Genomic DNA, 21,408 nt, shown 5'->3' with positions numbered 1-21,408 from the left:
CAAATGTGGACGGAAGCACAGGGATTGCTGGGATGCGACCTGATGCATCACAGGGCGTTCGGACAGGACCCAGAATGCCCCGCGCCCTCTGCCCCCTTACCACAAGCCACAATGCCAGAATGGGAAGAGGTGCTCTGTGGGATAGCTGCCCATAATGCACCGCTCCCAATGCTGCTGCAAGTGCCGCAAATGTGGCCACGCCAGTGGGCTTGTTCCTGTCAGTGTGGACAGACTGCAGTTCTTTCCCTACTGCGCTCTCCGAAGGCGGGTTTAACTCAAAGCGCTCTACATCTGCAAGTGTAGCCATGCCCTAAGTTTGCTACATTATCTGATTGTTCAAAATGCAGTATACATTTATACTGATCACTTCTACCCACAAATATTTTATGAACTGAAATCAAGAGCAAACAAAAACTCCAGCATAGACATTCTATAATTCTCAACATTGGTCATAATTGTAAATAGCTGTGAGTGGGGGAAAAGTGGTATCTACTCCTCCTTTTCACAGTAATTAATAAAATGTTCTCTATCAACCAGAACTGAAAACACAATCATGCAGACTTCTAATAAGCACCATTGATGAGTGTGACAGATATGGCAATTTTCTGAAATACCCTTAAGAGACCTTATTGTATTAAGTTTCTATATTATTTTAGGCTGGGATTGTATGTAACCTCTGGAGGAGGAAGATATGACACACGTGAGACCTGGGAGTCCAAAAACCTGAAATTGCGCCAGACAAGTATGGACTTTTGGGACAATAAATGTTAAGTGAATTTCCTGGGGAATCTCTGTGGAGAGGTTAATGCATATTCCTCAACTCCAGTTATGCAAAACACCAGACTTTTGAGGCTATGCCCTGAAAGGAAGGTCATTGTCTGCTGATAACCTGTTACAAAGAAGGCCAAGATCAAATGCCTGAGCTATATAAAGAAATGGCTGAGCTACCCAGTCTGGGTTCTGGATCCAAGATGGATGAACTTGTCACCACAGGAAAAACCCTGTTGTGTGTTTTGAAGGGCTAAAACCTATCACAGTTCTAAGTTGGAGTTGGGGGTGATCTCTAGTAAGCTTCTTAATAAGTGTGTTATTTCTTTTATTGTTTTAAAGTTTTCTCTTGTGATGGGGTGGACTAGGCCCAAAGGCCCCCTCCTGGAGGCCTCAGGATTCTGCCATACCTATCCCAGGAAGGGAGCAGTGGAGAGGTCCTCCAAGCGGCCTAGAGTGGTTGTGAGGAAGGAACCAATCAGAGGGGCTGCAGGAACGGCCAATATAAAAGGAACTTCAGAATAGAGCAGTAGTTAGTTGCTGCTTGGAGCTGCAGAGGAAAGGACTGTGTGCCTGGCTGGAAGAGCAACAGGACCACGACAGCTCAGTGTCGGCAGGCACTGGGGGAGCAAGAGAGCTCCTGGCTGGCTGCTGGGACTGAGTAAGGACTAAGCCCAGGGAGAGCCGCAGGAAGATAGTGTCTCCAGAAAGGAAGTCCTGGGGATATGTCCCCATACCAGGACCAAAATTACTTGAAGACTGAGCCCCGGCAAGGCTAGAGAGACACCACCAGAGGGGTACTGAGATAGCCCCTCAGTCGGCTCTGGTTCACAGGCAGACAGTGTGTGAGACTTGGCCAGAGGGCTGAGTCACTGAAAAAACTGCCTGAGAACCACTGAGAGGGGTCACGAGATCTGAAATAACACAGACACACTCAACCAGAGGGGGCGCTCATGAGAGGTGGGTGCCGACCTGGGTACATCCCTGTAGTGCTTTTCCCTTAAGAATAAATGGGCTTGCTTAGAAGGAGCTGCATTGTAACTTATCTATATGCAATATGCTGGTCATAGCCCCTGGAGAGAAAGCAAACTGCAGGTGCTGGCCTGTTTAGGCAGTCTGGCTTGCTGGGGACATCACAATGCAAGCAGGAAGCTGTGCAGCCTTAAAATCCTTGGTCAGAAAGGAGTGATACACAGGCCTCTGCCCAACAAAGGTGATGTCTGGGAGCTGGAAGCCAAAAATGGGTGAATTTGGTGGACCACAAAGGGGGAATACAGGTACAGTTGCCCTGAAACTGTGACAGTGAGATCCAACTGTAGTGAGATCACTAAACACAATATAAATGGTAACTTCATTTTAGCTTCACAAACCATATATCACTGTCACAGAAAGACAAGCAGTTTATAAGCTGCAGTGTAGAGAATAATGAAGCAAAAGTTATTAGTATCTGATATGGATCACAGCTGGGAAATAGAGGTCCTACATCAGAAGTAAGGTTTTAACTGACAGCCTTTTGATAAAACACATTTTCAATTTTGTAGAAATGTCCACTTTATTGAAACAAAGTAATAGAAAAGTTAGGATGAGCTGAATATATGTCTGTGTCTGTAATGGAAGACTGTGTTTCTACAGTAACAACAGTCCTAGTGGATGAGGTATCACAGAGTGTCAGTGGCATTTCCTGAGGACACAGTTTACAGTACATTCTTACCTGGAGGAGAGACTATTTCTCATATGAATTTTGTCCATTATGAAGTCTCCCTTCACTATAGTGTTATCTTTAAAGTGCCAGATGTCAGGGTAAGCACCGGGTCTGCAAGCAATACCAACCAATCAACTCAACAGGAACACGGGTGAAATACATGGGTGTTTTAGTTATCTGCACCGCACAATTCTTTAATAAAAAATACAAAACTAATAATAATACAGAATTCATCTTCAGCTGGTGCCAGCTTTAGCAGGTGTGAAAGGAGGAAGGGAATCTTGGCTGTAGATGAAAGTGAATCAATTATATCCTGCCATCCTGCTGAGCTAAGATGATATCTGTTTTACCTCAAAAGGTTCCACTTAGTCACTAGGCTGCTTGTACACAGCAGCAATGCTGTGACACTGCTTCAATCATGGTGCTACAGCTGAAGCAGTAGGATGAGAAAGGCTCAGTGTTGGGATGTAGATTAAACCAACCAATTATGAGGTGATTTATCAAACACAAAACATCACCAAATGTCTGAATGGGGGAGTGGGGGTGGAATCTAAAACACTCAGGGGTCTATTTATCTATTCTCTTCTCTGTGTGCACATACGTTAATTTTCATTAACAAGGGGAGTTTCATCTTTTTACATGAAAAATAAATCCAGTAGGCTGCACTGTCAAAGCCATAGTTTATTACTTCCCCCCTCCTTTATGAGCATCCTTCTAAACTTTTATTCTAAAACATATTTTTTATTTTATTGAATAACATTTATTGTATCGAACAACATGTTGAACTACTTCATACTGAATTTAATGCAAGGCAGCAAACAATACAAGCTTTCATATGTTCATAAAAGCACTGGAAATAACTCTAATTAGGAAAGGAAAACAGAAGAAATTGCCTAAAAACAAAACTTTCTGTTTGATTGTATCTCTAAAACATGGAACTGTCTCAACGGTAGCTCTGCTAGCTGATGTGAAAAAAGAAATAGGGACATAAGTCATCTTTCTGTCCCCTTTATGGTAGTCCTCCACTCTCATTTAAAGCCAAACAGGTGGCTGTGTGGTCTTACGACGAGGGCACTACCCAGGGAGTCAGGAGTTTTGGGTTCTAGTCCAGCTTCTGCCATGGACATGCTGTGGCCGTTAGGCAAATCACTTCTCTATGCCTCTGTTTTCTCTTCCACCTTTTGTTTTGACTATTTAAATTGTAAACTCCCTAGAGTGGGGACTATGTCTCACTATGCATTTGCACAATGTCAAGCATGTTGGGGCTTCTAGCCACAACTGTAATACAAATAGATAATAATGAAAGTGAAGCCACTTAAATTATACAAAAGATACAACATATCCAGTATTAATTAAATTCAACTTGTGCAGAGAGACTGTACAAAACACCATGCACTACTTAAATCTTGTGGCGCCTAAGTGGCCGCAGAGGGGGTATACAGGTTTTCGGCCTATGTATTTTTCTATATGAAAAGACAGGCTCATCCAACAAAAAGGATTAGTTATCTACTAAACCCTTACATAGACACACTCTATATCAAGATTACTTTATACCCGCTGTTCCAACCACACACATACTATAAACCACAATAATCCTATCCTTTCCCAATCTCATCAAAGGCTGTAACCATTTAATTGCAACATTTTAATTAATGGTTTGAGATATACTTTATTGGTTAACAAAGATAGAGACAGTAAGAGTATATACCCCAAATTATAAAGCATCCAATGAACAGAGGTTACAGTATCATTATGAGACTAAATATCTGGGACCTGACTCCGTTTTTTATTAACTCTTTCATACCAGAACCAACACAAAGCAAGCAAGCATTCCACATCCTCAGCATACTCACTTCATATGTCAGTACATCTATAAAGAACAATCTCCCTACACCTATTAGCCCTCTCAGTTCCCATCACCATCCTTCTGCATACACTCCAGTCCTGAAAGATCTCAAAAAACAGTATTTCAGAGTAAATTGTAGGAGCACTCCCACAACCATTTGTCCACAACTTTCTCCTGTTCTACTTGGAAGAGAATTCAGCTATGGCCTCAAACACACACAAAACACAATCTTTCACGTCATTTTATCCACCACCTCCCACAAGAGCAGAGTGTTAGCCAGATACAAGAGATTTAGCAACCTAGATTTCCAGTGAGAAGATGAAAGAGAGATTTTCCTGTGTCCAGCAGCCCCCCCCCCCACAAAGCTGGCCTTCATTGCTGTCCTGCTCTTCTTCCTTCTTAGAATAAATAGTTTGACAGGGCACTCAGATACTACAATGATGGGTGCCAGTACAAACCCCTAAAATAGATACTGGAGCCGGTCAAAACTGGGAAGTCATTTTTATGAAAATGTCATCCTTTTATTATCAAATTTGAAATTTCAGTGTGGAATTTTAGTAAAAATTTCTAATTCAAAAATTTTTCAGCTAGCTCTATAGCTGGTTGAAAAACAGGATGGAATTTTCATGGATGTTTTTCTTAAAACATTTGCCTCATTTTTTATTGAGATTCAAAGTGTTCATGAAAAGCTTGACAGTAAATGGAATTTTAGAAAATTTCAACCAGCTGTAACTGACACATAATAAATAAAATTTCTGTCCACAAAGAGACCCAAATTCATGCCCTGTCTTACTGCAGGTGAACAATTCCATTAACTGAATCACTCAGCAACACTAAGAATGGGAAATTATTGTACAGTTATTTTAGAGTTGTTTAATTGCTTTAGTCACATTCTAAAATAACTTAGGCCCAAAACCTGTTGACAGCTCCACCAGCAGTACAATCCGTGAGCCCCCCCCTCTTTGTATTTTCAATTTAGTGGGCTAGATCCAGCAAGCAACCTACTACAGAGACCTGGAGTGATATATACCCTATGAGCTATTTTATATATGAGTCTCCCAAATGTTTGTTGGATTTGGGCACAAGATAAGCTATTACCAGCAGGAGAGTGGGGTGGGAGGAGGTATTGTTTCATGGTCTCTGTGTATATAATGTCTTCTGCAGTTTCCACAGTATGCATCCGATGGAGTGAGCTGTAGCTCACGAAAGCTTATGCTCAAATAAATTGGTTAGTCTCTAAGGTGCCACAAGTACTCCTTTTCTTTTTGCGAATACAGACTAACACGGCTGTTACTCTGAAACCTGTCATTATGCAAGGCACTGCATTTAGCCGTATGGAGTGGAAATCTATCAACTGCATGAAAAACCTTGTACAGATACAGACAGACATCATCTTCCTTTCCAAATGCAAACAGATGGACATCGTACCAAAAGGACTGAAGGTAAAAAATCCATTACAATCTACATACCACACAGACTATGCTGATAGCTTGTGCCACACGCTCTCAAAGAAACTGCGGAATCACCTGATCAACATCCTCTACAGCAAACAGGGAAAGATTAAGAATGAGCTCTCAAAAATGGATACTCTCATAAAAAAACAACCTTCCACACAAACTTCCTCGCGGCTGGAATTTACTAAAACTAGACAAGCCATTTACAACGCACACTTTGCTTCTCTACAAAAGAAAAAAGGACACTAAACTTTCTAAACTACTACATGCTACAAGGGGCCACAGCAATGGTTCCCTCAACCCACCCAGCAATATTGTTAACCTATCCAACTATACTCTCAGCCCAGCAGAAGCAGCTGTCCTATCTCGGGGCCTCTCCTTCTGCCCCTCCACCCCCACGAACATGATACAGTTCTGTGGTGACCTAGAATCCTATTTTCGATGTCTCCGACTCAAGGAATATTTCCAAAATACCTCTGAACAACATACTAATCAACAGAGGCCTCCCTACCAACATTACAAAAAGAAGGATTCTAAGTGGACTCCTCCTGAAGGTCGAAACAGCAGACTGGACTTCTACATAGAGTGCTTCTGCCGACGTGCACGGGCTGAAATTGTGGAAAAGCAGCATCACTTGCCCCATAACCTCAGCCGTGCAGAACACAATGCCATCCACAGCCTCAGAAACAACTCTGGCATCATATTCAAAAAGGCTGACAAAGGAGGTGCTGTTGTCATCATGAATAGGTCGGAATATGAACAAGAGGCTGCTCGGCAGCTCTCCAACACCACTTTCTACAAGCCATTACCCTATGATCCCACTGAGAGTTACCAAAAGCAACTACAGCATTTGCTCAAGAAACTTCCTGAAAAAGCACAAGATCAAATCCGCACAGACACACCCCTGGAACCCCGACCTGGGATATTCTATCTACTACCCAAGATCCATAAACCTGGAAATCCTGGGCGCCCCATCATCTCAGGCATTGGCACCCTGACAGCAGGATTGTCTGGCTATGTAGACTCCCTCCTCAGGCCCTACGCTACCAGCACTCCCACCTACCTTCGAGACACCACTGACTTCCTGAGGAAACTACAATCCATCAGTGATCTTCCTGATAACACCATCCTGGCCACTATGGATGTAGAAGCCCTCTACACCAACATTCCACACAAAGATGGACTACAAGCCATCAAGAACACTATCCCCGATAATGTCACGGCTAACCTGGTGGCTGAACTTTGTGACTTTGTCCTTACCCATAACTATTTTACATTTGGGGACAATGTATACCTTCAGATCAGCGGCACTGCTATGGGTACCCGCATGGCCCCACAGTATGCCAACATTTTTATGGCTGATTTAGAACAACGCTTCCTCAGCTCTCGTCCCCTAACGCCCCTACTCTACTTGCGCTATATTGATGACATCTTCATCATCTGGACCCATGGAAAAGAAGCCCTTGAGGAATTCCACCATGATTTCAACAATTTCCATCCCACCATCAACCTCAGCCTGGACCAGTCCACACAAGAGATCCACTTCCTGGACACTACAGTGCTAATAAACGATGGTCACATAAACACCACCCTATACCGGAAACCTACTGACCGCTATTCCTACCTACATGCCTCCAGCTTTCACCCTGACCACACCACACGATCCATCATCTACAGCCAAGCTCTGCGATACAATCGCATTTGCTCCAACCCCTCAGACAGAGACAAACACCTACAGGATCTCTATCAAGTATTCTTACAACTACAATACCCACCTGCGGAAGTGAAGAAACAGATTGATAGAGCCAGAAGAGTTCCCAGAAGTCACCTACTACAGGACAGGCCTAACAAAGAAAATAACAGAACGCCACTAGCCGTCACCTTCAGCCCCCAACTAAAACCCCTCCAACGCATTATTAAGGATCTACAACCTATCCTGAAGGATGACCCAACACTCTCACAAATCTTGGGAGACAGGCCAGTCCTTGCCTACAGACAGCCCCCCCAACCTGAAGCAAATACTCACCAACAACCACATACCACACAACAGAACCACTAACCCAGGAACCTATCCTTGCAACAAAGCCCGTTGCCAACTGTGCCCACATATCTATTCAGGGGACACCATCACAGGGCCTAATAACATCAGCCACACTATCAGAGGCTCGTTCACCTGCACATCCACCAATGTGATATATGCCATCATGTGCCAGCAATGCCCCTCTGCCATGTACATTGGTCAAACTGGACAGTCTCTACGTAAAAGAATAAATGGACACAAATCAGATGTCAAGAATTATAACATTCATAAACCAGTCGGAGAACACTTCAATCTCTCTGGTCACGCAATTACAGACATGAAGGTCGCTATCTTACAACAAAAAAACTTCAAATCCAGACTCCAGCGAGAAACTGCTGAATTGGAATTCATTTGCAAATTGGATACTATTAATTTAGGCTTAAATAGAGACTGGGAGTGGCTAAGTCATTATGCAAGGTAGCCTATTTCCCCTTGTTTCCCCCCACCCCCCAGACGTTCTGGTTAAACTTGGATTTACGCTGGAAATGGCCCACCTTGATTATCATACACATTGTAAGGAGAGTGGTCAGTTTGGATGAGCTATTGCCAGCAGGAAAGTGAGTTTGTGTGTGTGTGGGGGGGGGGATGAGAAAACCTGGATTTGTGCTGGAAATGGCCCACCTTGATTATCATGCACATTGTAGGGAGAAAGAAGGGGAGTACTTGTGGCACCTTAGAGACTGACCGGTTTGTTTGAGCATGGGCTTTCATGGGCTGCAGCTCGCTTCATCGGATGCATACTGTTTCCACGGTGTGCGTCCGATGAGGTGGGCTGTGGCTCACGAGGGCTCATGCTCGGGTGAATTGGTTGGTCTCTGGGGTGCCACAAGCACTCCTTTTCTTTTTGCGAATACAGACTAACACGGCTGTTACTCTGAAACCTATCAGAGGGAATGGGACAAAACCCAAACATAAAACACAACCCAAGACAAAAAGATATGAATGCTCTCACACTCTCTGCATCTCGTTCTATGGTCCTGATGCTCCTCTGTGTGGCTCTCGGTAGTGGAGGGACCAGAGCAGGAAAGATGTTGTCTCCTGCTATGGTGAGGATTTATATTGATCAGCTATGCTTTGACTATAAACCAAAAAGTCTTTATTGCATAACTTCTGAGATGTTTATCGGAGTTTATGTCTCTCAGACTTAATGATCATCAGTTAGAAAGAATGAAGAGAAAGGGAGAAGGACACAATAGAAAAAAAATTGATTTTCCATCCTTTCACACAGTCTTCCTTCAATGTAACAGTTTGTTTTGTCCAGACTAAGCCATGTTCTTTACTCTGTCGGATAGTCTCCTCTGACCTTTCCTCCTGATGAGTGATAGTTAAAATACCTAATTGCTCTCTTCTCGCTATTAAGTGTCTTTTCTATCAAGTAAAAACCACAAGGAGTCCGGTGGCACCTTAAAGACTAACAGGTTTATTTGGGCATAAGCTTTCGTGGGCTAGAACCCACTTCATCGGATGCATGGAGTGAAAATGACAGATGCAGGCATTATTATACTGTGTATATATATATTATACACATGAAGAGAAGGGAGTTACCTCACAAGTGGAGAACCAGTGTTGACAGGGCCAATTCAATCAGGGTGGATGTAGTCCACTCCCAATAATAGATGAGGAGGTGTCAATTCCAGGAGAGGCAAAGCTGCTTTTGTAATGAGCCAGCCACTCCCAGTCCCTATTCAGGCCCAAATTAATGGTGTTAAATTTGCAAATGAATTTTAGTTCTGCTGTTTCTCTTTGAAGTCTGTTTCTGAAGTTTTTTGTCCAAGTATAGCTACTTTTAAATCTGTTATAGTATGTCCAGGAAGATTGAAGTGTTCTCTTACTGGCTTTTGTGTGTTACCTTTCCTGATGTCCAATCTGTGTCCATTTATTCTTTTACGTAGGGACTGTCCAGTTTGGCCAACGTACATGGCAGAGGGGCATTCCTGGCACATGATGGCATATATAACATTAGTAGACGAGCAGGTGAATGAGCCTCTGATGGTGTGGCTGATGTGATTGGGTCCTCTGATGGTGTCGCTAGAGTAGATATGGGGACAGAGTAGGCAATGAGGTTTGCTACAGGGGTTGGTTCCTGGGTTAGAGTTTCTGTGGTGTGGTGTGTAGTTGCTGGTGAGTATTTGCTTCAGACTGGGGGGCTGTCTGTAAGCGAGGACTGGCCTGACTCCCAAGGTCTGTGAGAGAGAAGGATCGTTTTCCAGGATAGGTTGTAGATCACTGATAATGTGCTGGAGAGGTTTTAGCTGGGGGCTGTAAGTGATGGCCAGTGGTGTTCTGTTATTTTCCTTGTTGGGCCTGTCCTGTAGTAGGCGACTTCTGGGAACCTGTCTCGCTCTGTCAATCTGTTTCCTCACTTCCCAGGTGGGTACTGTAGTTTTAAGAATGCTTGATAATGATCTTGTAGCTGTTTGTCTCTGTCTGAGGAATTGGAGCAAATTCGGCTGTATCTTAGGGCTTGGCTGTAGACAATGGATCGAGTGATATGTCCTGGATGGAAGCTGGAGGCATGTAGGTAAGTATAGCAGTCAGTATGTTTCCGGTATAGGGTGGTGTTTATGTGACCATCACTTATTTAGTTTCCAGGAATTGGAGCTCTTGTGTGGACTGGTCCAGGCTGAGGTTGATGGTGGGGTGGAAGTTGTTGAAATCCAGCTGGAATTTTTCAAGGGCCTCCTTCCTGTGGGTCCATATGATGAAGATGTCATCAATGTAGCACAAGTAGAGGAGGGGCACTAGGGGACAAGAGCTGAGAAAGCATTCTTCTAAGTTAGCCATAAAAATGTTGGCATACTGTGGGGCCATGCGGGTACCCATAGCAGTGCCACTGACTTGAAGGTATAAGTTGCCCCCAAATCTGAATGGTTGTGGGTGAGGACAAAGTCACAAAGCTCAGCCACCAGGTGTGCCGTGGCCTCATCAGGGATACTGTTCGTGACAGCTTGTAGTCCATCCTCGTGTGGAATATTGGTGTAAAGAGCATCTACATCCATGGTGGCCAGGATGGTGTTATCAGGAAGATCACCAATGCATTGTAGTTTCCTCAGGAAGTCGGTGGTGTCTCGAAGATAGCTAGGAGTGCTGGTAGCGTAGGGTCTGAGGAGAGAGTCCAAGTAGCCAGATAATCCTGCTGTAAGAGTGCCAATTCCTGAGATGATGGTGTGTCCAGGGTTTCCAGGTTTATGGATCTTGGGTAGCAGATAGAATACCCCTGGTCAGGGCTCTAGGGGTGTGTCCGCATAGATTTGTTCCCGTGCTGTAGCAGGGAGTTTCTTGAGCATCTGGTGTAGTTTCTTTTGGTACTCCTCAGTGAGATCAGAGGATAGTGGCTTGTAGAATGTGGTGTTGGAGAGTTGCCTGGCAGCCTCCTGTTCATAATCTGACCTGTTCATTATGACTATAGCACCTCCTTTGTCAACCCCTTTGATTATAATGTCAGAGTTGTTTCTGAGGTTGTGGATGACATTGTGTTCTGTACGGCTGAGGTTATGGGGCAAACGTAACTCCCTTCTCTTCGTGTTTCAGTATAATAATGCCTACATCTGTAATTTTCACTCCATGCATCCGATGAAGTGGGTTCTAGCCCACAAAAGCTTATGCCCAAATAAATCTGTTAGTCTTTAAGGTGCCACCGGATTCCTTGTTGTTTTTGTGGATACAGACTAACACGGGTACCTCCTGATACTCTTCTATCAAGTGTAGTTTCAAGAACTTTAGGTGACCTGAATAATCACACAAAATAATAGCATTTCTACTGCCTTTCAGGGATCACCATTAAAGCCGCCTGACCACCGTGGTAATAGCAAAGACATGTAATTTTGACTGGTTGTTCTCCACTGATTATTTTGGGGAAATAAGCACTGCAATCAATGTTAGTTAATAACTGAACAATCAACATAGGGAATTTATTCTAAAACTTTTCATCCAAAATTAAGCAATTTTGAAAGATTGTTAGGCTGAAAGAATAAAGACTATATAATACTGGAATATTAATCAAACAATAAGGCTTAAAAAAGAGAAAGCCTCTTAAAGGGTAATATGATCAAGAATTGTTACCAACCACCTTCCAAGATTCCTTGATACTTTGTCCTTTTAGCAATTGCCCCTGTGATACAGCCCAAATTCCTATGTGCCAAACATTTTGCTGAGTTGAGGACCTATGGAAAAAACAGCCTGCCTGGCTGCTACCATTCATATAAAGTAAATCTGTAAGACATCACATCTGAAAAGCTGTTCGATATTAGATGCAAAGGGAAATGCAGTGAAATGTCTCAATGAACAAGAAAAACAAGGTATAAGAAATCTGTAAAGCTGCATGTAAAACTCAAAATATAACAGTCATCTCCAAGTCATATGATATGAGGCTTTTTTTTTTCCTGGCAAACATTCAGAATTACAGTAGATTTTATCTAGACTATTACCTAAGTCTCCAGAATGCCGATAAATAAATGAGAATACCTGGAAGGGGAGGAAGAATGCTCCATCTCTTAGAGAGCTGGCCTGGGACTTAGGAGACCCATGTTCACTTCCCTGCCAGCTTCCTGAAGAAGTGGGTTTTTTACCCATGAAAGCTTATGCCCAAATAAATCTGTTAGTCTTTAAGGTGCCACCGACTCCTAGTTGTTTTTCCCAACTTCCTGAGTGACCTTTGCACCATCAATAAAATGGAGATGACAGTACTTCCTTACCTCCCAGGGGTATTAGGATAAATGCATTAGGAACTCTGTGAGGTGCTCAGATATATGGCAATAGGGGCCAGATAAGTTCCTAGTCATGTTCCTGTTCCTCTAGTCAGACAATGGAAGATTTAATATTTTTAAAGTACCTAGGAGCTTGTAAATACTTTATATTATTATTTTCCTTTCACTGTAACTATATATTTCATTTTAAATTCTGAAGTCACCCTACGGCTTTTGTTTCATAAATAAGAATTTTTTTTTAATTTTAATTTTGCTTGTGTGCTTTATTAGTATGAGGAAGAAATGGGAGACTTTAAACCTACAGGCAAAGAAACCACATTCAACCATGCTCATGAGAGAAACTCAAGATTCTGATCCCCTCACACTAAATAGTACTATATTCCACAAGCACTGTTCCCTCTAAGCTGTGCGCGTGTGCGCGCGCGCACAGATCCTAAACCCCGCGCACACGGCGAAACACTGGGCGCACAAAAATTTGCACAGAAGCACAATTTGCACAGAAGAAATTTTTTGCACACTCGGCCTGTCAAAAATTAGAGGGAACATTGTCCACAAGTGGTCCTACAGATTTCAAAAGGACCATTTGTGGAGTAAGGTACTATTCCGTGTGAATGAGGGATCAGAATTTGGCCCTAAGGTCCCAGTCCTGTAAACCCTACTTACACTGAAGTCCTGTAAGATTGTGAGAGGAAACCAAAAGGGAAAACTTGCTTCTAAACGGTGTGCTATATTGTGCAACTCATACTGGTGTACACTTACAGGGGTAGTTCCACTGGCATCAGTGGGACTACCGACCTAAATAAGTACTCATTACAGTTTCCATCCAAGTTTTCCTTTGGGTTTCCTTTCTCTCAATAAAGTCTCAATATTGATTTTCCTGCATTTACATTACTCTTCATTTTAGACGGTTTGTATCTAGATCCTAGATCTTAAATTTAACTTTCTATCTGGAACATTTACTGAAACCTGTTTATGTTTCCTGGTAAAATATTCCCAAGACATTCCAACAAGAGAGTAAAGCATGTACTCCACCATGTAGGAGTCTCTTATTCACAGACCAAATTCTCCACCAAGATATATATGTTCAGCCATCCTTTACTATAAAGTGAGCCTAGTGCATGTATCCAAAGGAGAAACAATGGCTGTCCCTTCTCCTTCTTTGTCTTAACACATCTTGTATTTTGGTGGACCGTCTGCCTTATTAACTTGATCCACTATTTCTGGAATATTATTCCATGGTGGCCATGGAAAAAAGTCCCTTAATATAAGAGATTATTTTAATGGTTCATTTATATCCAATGCTGTTCAATATGAAAAATACATATTTTTAAACTGTGTCCTATGAACCTATTAATTAATGGATGTTAAGAATATATAGATTTTTACCCTTAACAGCGTTGTTCTATAGTGTGAGTACTACTTAGATCAGATTTAAGATATATGTTATTGATCTGTGAGAACAAAGAGCCTCTGCAGAAAGTTCTTTAGTTTATTAGGTAAACTACATCTGAAAAACTATATTAAAAGAACGTTAGGATGGCAAATTCAAGTACTCAAACATCAGGAAATACCAGAATTCAGTGTTGCCCATTAAACCTTAATTTGTCCCCCTTGTGTATATGCACTATGATACGGTCTTTAATTCCATGAGTGCACACTTTTTTCCATGGGATCCATATCTCATTCAGTGCATAGATGGAAGCACTCCAATAATGAGCAGTTATTCCATGTTTTGTTTTCTTCTCATTGTTCAGTGTTTGGCCTTAAGCCATATTTACTTCACACTATTCAGACCCTGCTCTGAAGACAGAACTATTAATTCCTTCATGAGTTTTCCTATGGGGCTCATCATTGCAGCATTTGAGTGCTTCACAAACGTTAACAAATTTATTTTCAAAGCACCCATGAGGGAGGTGATGGGATGGTATTATCGCCATTTTACAGATGGAAAACTGCACAGAGACAATGTCAAAAGTGTCCGCTAATTTTGAGTGTCCAATCTGTGATGCCTATGGCCTTATTTTTCAAAGAACATTTTATTTGTTCAGAGAACAGCTCCCACTGACTTCAGCTGCCATTGTGAGTGCTCAACTCTACTGCAAATCCAACCACAGATGTCCCAAGTTGGGCCTCTTGAGAATGAGGAACACATAATTAGTGACCATTTGTCAAAAGTTTAGTTTAAGTAACTTGCCCAGCATCACACAGGAACTCTGTGGCAAAGGCAGGAATAAAATGCAGTTCTTCAGATTCGTATTCTACTGCTTTAAACATGAGACCCTCCTTTCTCTTCCTACAATCTCCTGCCTCATTCACTACACACCTTCCAACTTCTGCAACAAATGGAGTAGAGTGTGCTCTAGTGCAGTGGTTCTCAACATTTCCAGACTACTACACTCCTTTCAAGATTCTGATTTGTCTTGTGTACCCCCAATTTCACCTCACTTAAAAACTTACAAAATCAGACATAAAAATACAAGTGTCACAGCACACTATTACTGAAAAATTGCTTCATTTCTCATTTTTACCATATAGTTATAAAATAAATCAATTGGAATATAAATATCGTACTTACATTTCAGTGTATAGTATATAGAGAAGTATAAACAAATCATTGTCTGTATGAAATTTTAGTTTTTACTGACTTCGCTAGTGCTTTTTACGTAGCCTGTTGTAAAACTAGACAAATATCTAGATGAGTTGATGTACCCCCTGGAAGACCTCTGTGTGAGGGGTACGTGTACCCCGGGTTGAGAACCACTGGGCTAGTGAGCACAGACTCTTCTGCCCCTTTCCCCACATGTCTGAATCCTTTTGCCCTGGCCCCTATAGCCTGTCCTTGTCTTAGTCCTGGTCCCCCAACACCCATACTCCCTCATCGCCTTGTTCCAGTCCCAGTGTTCCCCCTGTGCTCTCTTGGCAACATCTCCCAGTCCTACCTGTCCCCCTAGGCTCCTGAATCCAATCCCAGTCCCCCCTAGATTTTCATCCCAGCCTCCCCACACACACACACACCCCACTTCTGGAGGCCCAGTTCTTCTCTGCATTCAACTCAAGCACATCCTTGCTTACTGGCTGGGCACAAGGAGGGGGAACACTAACAGTACTGGAAAGGCAGTTTCTGCTCTCAATTCCTGTGTCCAGCACCACAGACGCCTCTGGTAGCCAGGGGAAGTAATTGTAGAGAAAACCTTGCTCACCCCCTGCAGCCCCAGGCTCAAGCATGCTCAGTTCAGACAGAACCTTTGGAGAATTTAGCTGTCATACTCTACAGAGAACAAGCAAACTAAGATTTTCAGAGGTTCATAACTTGTCTGGTTTTTTGCAGATTTTCCCAGGGATGGCTAAAGGTAAACCCCTACCAAATTTCAAGATTCTAGTGCAAAGCATGCAGGCACTAGAGTTTCTCAACATAAAAATTGTAAGAATTTTTTTAACAAAACAAGGCAAAACAATTTATTTTCCCCTAACCTCAAACGGCTGCCCTGTTTTTGTTGAAATGTGGCAAAAATCTCAGCCTGAGTCAGATACCCAGTATGGGAAATTTCAGCCCAAATGGTAACAGTTGAGAAAGTTATAAGCAACTGAAAACAGGGTCTCATAATGAAAAGTGTTGAGCAACCTTAACTGTAGGTATTGCTACCTGTGCTGCCTATAATACATAGGACATCAGATTGTCAGCTGGGGTAAGTTAGCATAAATGCCAGTAACTTCAATGGAGCTACTTTGATTTACATAAGCCGATGATCTGACTGTATTTAGCAAAAATGTAAAGTATTATTTATCCAATATTCCACACATTTTTGTAGCCATTATAGACTGTCATATTAGGCAATTATCACAAGGTATATTGGAGTGCATAATAAAAATCCTTATGAAAAAGCGATAATTGCACATGAGCTCCCACTTTGCAAAGTTAAGCAACTTGTCCATTTGCATTTCCCTCATTCCCCCATAATAACAAAATGTCTAAATTATTATAGGTTATTCTTCCCTCAGTGCAAGCACATAAACAGAAGTTGCACACGAGTATCAAAGAGAGAATAAATCAATTAATGTGTTGAATTTCTAATTCATTTTATATTTATAGCATTTAAAAATGGACAAACGTATTGGAAGGACAGAAATCAACTTTCCCATTGGACTCACTTAATTCAAAGAGTCAACATCTAAGACAACAAGAAATTAGGTAAAAAAATCCAAAGTCTGAGGCCTCAAATTACTTGGGTTTTGTCCACGACTCCTACCCACACCTCAAAAAGAGATAAAAACATAAGAACATAAGAGTGGCCATACTGGGTTACACCAAAGGTCCATCGAGCCCAGTATCCTGTCTACCGACAGTGATCAATGCCAGGTGCCCCAGAGGGAGTGAACCTAACAAGTAATGATCGAGTGATCTCTCTCCTGCCATCCATCTCCACCCTCTGACAAACAGAGGCTAGGGACACCATTCCTTGCCATCCTGGCTAATAGTCATTAAGGACTTAACCTCCATGAATTTATCCAGTTCTCTTTTAAACTCTGTTACAGTCCTAGCCTTCACAACCTCCTCAGGCAAGGCGTTCCACAGGTTGACTGTGTGCTTAGTGAAGAAGAACTTCCTTTTATTTGTTTTAAACCTGCTGCCCACTAATTTCATTTGGTGGCCCCTAGTTCTTATATTATGGGAACAAGTAAATAACTTTTCCTTGTTCACTTTCTCCACACCACTCATGATTTTATATATCTCTATCATATCCCCCCTTAGTCTCCTCTTTTCCAAGCTAAAAGGTCCTAGCCTCTTTAATCTCTCCTCATATGGGACCCATTCCAAACCCCTAATCATTTTAGTTGCCCGTTTCTGAACCTTTTCTAATGCCAGTATATCTTTTTTGAGATGAGGGGATCACATCTGTACGCAGTATTCAAGATGTGGGCGTACCATGGATTTATATAAGGGCAATAAGATATTCTCCATCTTATTCTCTATCCTCTTTTTAATGATTCCTAACATCCTGTTTGCTTCTTTGACTGCCGCTGCACACTACGTGGACGTCTTCAGAGAACTATCCACGATGACTGCAAGATCTTTCTCCTGATTAGTTGTAGCTAAATTAGCCCCCATTATATTGTATGTATAGTTGGGGTTATTTTTTCCAATGTGCATTACTTTACATTTATCCACATTAAATTTCATTTGCCATTTTGTTGGCAGTATTTTAGTCACTGTTTCTTCATGTTCCTGTTTATCCTCCAGATTACTATCTGTGCAGCAAATTCAAGAGGCAGATGGGAATTGTTTATTTCCATAATTTGGGGGTTTTATCAGTGTTTTCTGTTTAACACTAACACAAGGAGTGGTTGAAGGGATTTTTTTTTTTGTTTTATTTTGTTTTGTTAGTTTTTTTCTGGAGCTGAAGGTAATTTTTTCTGTATGCTAGGAATCCTCTGCAGGGCAGTAACATTTTCAGGTGACATGGACCGTATCGGAAAAATTATCAAAGTCTTAAAACACCAGACTGTGTTTAAGTATTTTGTTTTAAAGCACGCGTGTGCTCCATGCTCTCTCTTTTGCATGCTAGGAGGTATTAGTGCTCATTAAAAACACAATAGGCATCAGTTCTAGAGAAGAGAACCTGACATTTAATCCGTCCAATAAAATCCTGCTAGTTCGCAGCATTTAGGTGAACCAATAAAGAGTCCTTTTTTTCTCCTTCACTGTCTGTAATTACTGCATACTTGTCAAGACCAAGAAGCACAAATCTTGCTCTGCACACACAATGGAGCAAATGGAGAAGGACTCAGTAAAGAAGACCTGGTTTAAAAGCAATCATCGAGATGGTGGCTGAAGGGAAAACGATTTATTGTAGGAGATCAGCAAAAGAGTGCTGCATTTGTTATTACACTGAACTAATTGGGTGCAGATCTTCATGACCGGTGATTCAAAGCTTTACTAAAAGTAGTTGCTTCGTAGCACCTTCTACGAGAGAGAGAGAGAGACCCTGCAGTAGCACATTATTATATTTTTACAGGTGTGATACCTCATGTACTAAATGGTTGCCAGTGCTGCTTCTTTAAGCACAGAACTTTTTAGAGAGGTACAGTACAGTTTCTTCAGAATTTTTCACTGTACACAGGCAGGATTTAAAATAAGAATGCTGACAGTGACTGAGGACAGAAACTAAACTAAAAACACTGAGTGGCATCGTTTAAAAACCCTAGCAATATCCTCAATCCCCTACTGTACAGGGAAACAAAATGTGCAATACCACAAACTGGGGGGATGTCACCTTTAAATATAGGCAAGGGCTATTACGTGTTTTGATAACACACATTTAAAAGATGGTGTCAACTTCTGACACTGCCATCAGTTTTGTTAAAGTGCAGCTTATTCTATTTGTGCCTCAACACAAAAATGCTAATACAATCTATTTCAACCTAGAGAAAGAAATTGGGTTAGTGTTATCTCTTTGTAAATCCCAGTGATTAATAGAAATTAAATTTGTAACAGTGTGTACAAGGGCTTTCAAGGTCCTAATGAGGGAATAACAAACACTCATCCTGTTTAGTATCATTGTACTTTGCTCACATAGACACAACAGGTATCCAGAAATCTGAATTTGACATATACAGGTCTATGATTCACCCTTGCAACTCAAAGGCACTCAAGGTCTAGACCAATCACAAGGTATTCTGAAGTGGATTCATTAACAGGCAGCATATTGACTCAGATACAAATTGTTACAACAATGTTTACAACTGTTTTCATTATCTGAAAGTATTTTAAACCTTTACTCCCTGATTCTAAGAAGTTAGAAGCCAGTGATAGGCTTTGCAGTTAGACGAGCCACCCGGTCATTTGGTAATAACTCAGGTTGAGATTTTAATATGAAAGCTACTTGAAACTAAACAATCTTTCTGAAAAACTCCCATTAAATAAAAATAAATGTACAGTACATAGGTGCCAGAAAAAGACACCACATAAGTAAGTGTTTGAATAAGCCCCAAGTTACTTGTAGCCAAAATTTCAGTAAAAAATCTATACAGGCGGAATCAGCAAATATTCAAATACCAGCTGACAGTCCTTCAATGACCATCATATCGCTAGCAATGTAACAAAAGACGAGTCCATATTGCTATGGCAGGAGTCATCAGGTGGCGCCATTACACATAATCTTCCAAGTTTTTTTTCTTAGTGTTAAAGCAAGTTTTGACCCTAGGAAAGATGTATGATGTTGTTAGTAGGGCTGGCCAGAAAACAAGCATTCCATTTTAGGAAATATTTTAAGGTTAAACAATAAGTCCTGGCGCCAGAGCCATGTGACTCAAGGTCTGCTGGCAGACAAGCCTTCCGAAGGCTATGAGCAGCAAGGATTTTCACTTGAGGTACTGCTTGTCTTTCTCCTCTTTGGTCTTTTCATCAGTAATGGATTGGACAACAACATACACTGAAATTCAGAGCAGGAGCATTTATATCACGACTGTCTTCCTGCAGGAGCACAGTAAGCACTTGGGGCTGACAACAGGAACTTAGGACTCCTGAAGATGTCAAGGAATCTGGATGTTAAATGCCTGCTTTTTACTCTTTGTCTTAATATACATAATACAACCCATCAGTGGCTCTTAAGGTTATGGGAAACTAACCTAAAAGTCACCTGAATCTTCTCTTACAAGTGAAGGGGCTCCATCTATTGCGATTTTTGGGGGCCAAATTAGCCTCTCGAGTCTTCAAACAATTTTAGATTCTGATTGCATGCAGAAATAAAGATGTGAATGTGTCATTCAGAGTTCCACGGAAGTGAGAACTAATAGTTTCAGGAACTTTTCCATCCACAATTTTAAATGCAAGAAGGATTGCAAGGTGGGGAGGGACGGGAGAGAGGGGAACAAAGATGACCTGAGACCTTTCAAAGGATGTCTCTTTGAGTTTTCTCAGATCAAATTAAAATTCTTGTTTTATAGTCGTGCATTATTCATGAGAAAATTTGTTCACGCTTTTAACTACCTCCTGGGTAACAACTCAGACTAAACTCCCTGTGCAGGTTTTCTACCAGGTTTCTGAGCATTTCTCTTTGATTTTTTTCCCTTCTAGTTAGCAACATGGGTGACAAGAACTGCAAAAAAGCTCTTAATGTACCTATAATTTAATTTCTGCATAGTCATCAATCAACTACCTGTTTTGCAAAAACCCCTAACAAACCAGTTGCATTAATCCATTTTTGTGGCTTCTCATGCTGAACAGCTCAGCGTGGGCCCGAGAGAGCTCCCAGTTCTCTTTGCTGAATTCTATCAAACATAGCATTTTAAGGATGCCTCCCTGAAATGTACCAGTCAAAAAATGATAAGTCGAGAGGTAGTCCCAACACAGTAAGGAGGATAAAATAATTTCAGATAAGTTTTACTCAGGGCCTTCAGGAAGATGCTGATTTTGAAAAAATATTTTTAAACATCTGTAAGATGGGCAATGGATTTATAATATGTTAGGAGTTAATAAGGGCATATAGTAACTGTGATCAGCAAAGTACACACTTTTACTCCGAGAAGAAAGTAAATTTTTTTAAAATACAGCATATGAAGAGATAAGTAACATATCGGTAGGCCCTAGGAGACAGAAAGAGAAAAAGATGGAGACAGAGAGCTAGCATGAGTGTTGCAGTAGAATATACCACATGGAGTATACCACATGGAGTAACACATGGAGTATACCACAAACGGGAATTAATTGCAGTTTTCCTATTTAACTAAAGAGGGGTAAAAATCTGACAGTTCAAGATAAGTAGCAACACATTCACATATATCATTGTACCTTTATTATTCAGTAAAATAACTGCACTGGTTACAATTACAAACAGAGAACACTGTAAAGCTTG

General features: G+C 41.5%; 1 protein-coding gene and 1 long non-coding RNA gene across 2 annotated transcripts in view; one reads left to right on the top strand and one right to left on the bottom strand.

Moving 5' to 3' along the window:
* Positions 1–21,408, bottom strand: part of SLC35F1 (solute carrier family 35 member F1) — a 384,606-nt gene that overhangs the window by 254,231 nt on the left and 108,967 nt on the right. The window lies entirely within an intron of this gene.
* On the top strand, positions 5,428–8,737 carry LOC122465036. Its single transcript, XR_006289565.1, has 2 exons — positions 5,428–5,504; positions 8,618–8,737. It is a non-coding gene; the product is annotated as an uncharacterized LOC122465036 (long non-coding RNA).

This window comes from Chelonia mydas, chromosome 3 (assembly GCF_015237465.2).
Source record: "Chelonia mydas isolate rCheMyd1 chromosome 3, rCheMyd1.pri.v2, whole genome shotgun sequence".
NCBI lineage: Eukaryota > Metazoa > Chordata > Testudines > Cheloniidae > Chelonia > Chelonia mydas.
The sequence above is the reverse complement of the archived record's forward strand: the minus strand, read 5'-3'. Positions and strand labels throughout refer to the sequence as shown.